Source organism: Halyomorpha halys, unplaced genomic scaffold (genome assembly GCF_000696795.3).
Source record: "Halyomorpha halys isolate HHAL.00 unplaced genomic scaffold, Hhal_1.1 Scaffold146.1, whole genome shotgun sequence".
In the NCBI taxonomy this organism is placed as follows: Eukaryota; Metazoa; Arthropoda; class Insecta; order Hemiptera; family Pentatomidae; genus Halyomorpha; species Halyomorpha halys.
Genome location: NW_027110622.1, coordinates 587,636 through 588,842, shown reverse-complemented (window position 1 = coordinate 588,842; position 1,207 = coordinate 587,636).

The following is a 1,207-nucleotide window of genomic DNA, read 5'->3' as shown; positions in this document are numbered from 1 at the left end:
TTTATCAATACCTGCCTATTTATTTGATTACAAAGATGAGGAGGTTTGGTTATTCAATAAATGAAAGAATCGGTGTTGTTTAAAGGAGAGAATGGATGAGGACTGGCGAATGGAGATGGGAAGAGAATTTCAGAGGTTGCACGTATGACGAAGGATTTGCTAAAGAAGGAGGTTCTACAGGAGGGCTCATATAAATCATTTGGATGGGATCTGGTGTTTAATGAGTGGATGGATGAACGAAGAGTGAGGAGATCTAGATATTATATGACAAAATATTTATTGTTTGGAGTCAAGATAGCGTTATCTATTAAAGTTTTCTTTCCGAGTAGCGTTCATACTTAAATAATATATTTTTTATTGATTTTACATTAATAATATAATCTTCAGTTAATAATAATATACGTTTTGCGTCAGTTCATATTCAAGTGTTTTATCTTTTATCATTATTATTTTTTGATTTTTTTCTTTCCTAATCTTTTCTTTGCTTAAATGTTGTTAATGACCAAAGAAAGATTTATTTTGTTAAATATTTTTCAATTACATTTCCAGTTGGCTTTTTAAACATTTTTTTTTTTTTTTTATTTAAGAGCTGTTAACAGTTTGTGGGTAAAAAACACTTCATGTAGTGCTGTGGGTCTATGAACATCTCGTTCCATTAAACATCGAGACAAGCTGACGAGGACTCCTAGGCAGTCTACGTAATATTTTTTTACATATGTTAATTTGTAAAGCCACTAAGCGGAGACTCGGTTCCACACCAGCCCTCTGCCATTGTTTTGGAGTTTAATGTAAATTTTTTAAACACCTTATTTGTTGGTTTCTGGTGCTTTCAATCACCAACCGGCTCACTGCAACTGTTTAGCCTCCAAGTCTTTAGGGTAGAAAATTACGAGCGTCCATCACTCACCAAATTGTCACCAGCCTTTCACCATTTCAACTACGGTGGCCATCTCGGAAGAGATTCGGAGACTTATCTATTTTTTATTCCATATGCCCATATCGAAGTGCTTTTATTCTTCCATCTTCTGTGAGTGACATTCTTTTGTTATTGTATCAAATATCGAGTGTTTTGCTTTCTATCTATTGTATGATTTTAGAGAGTTAATTTTCTGTTTATTTTGTAAGATCAAGGTTAATATTTTTTATATTTAAGAATCATAATTTTCTATCTCCTTTGTTTGTTAGAGAAAGGATCCTTTTCTTTCCT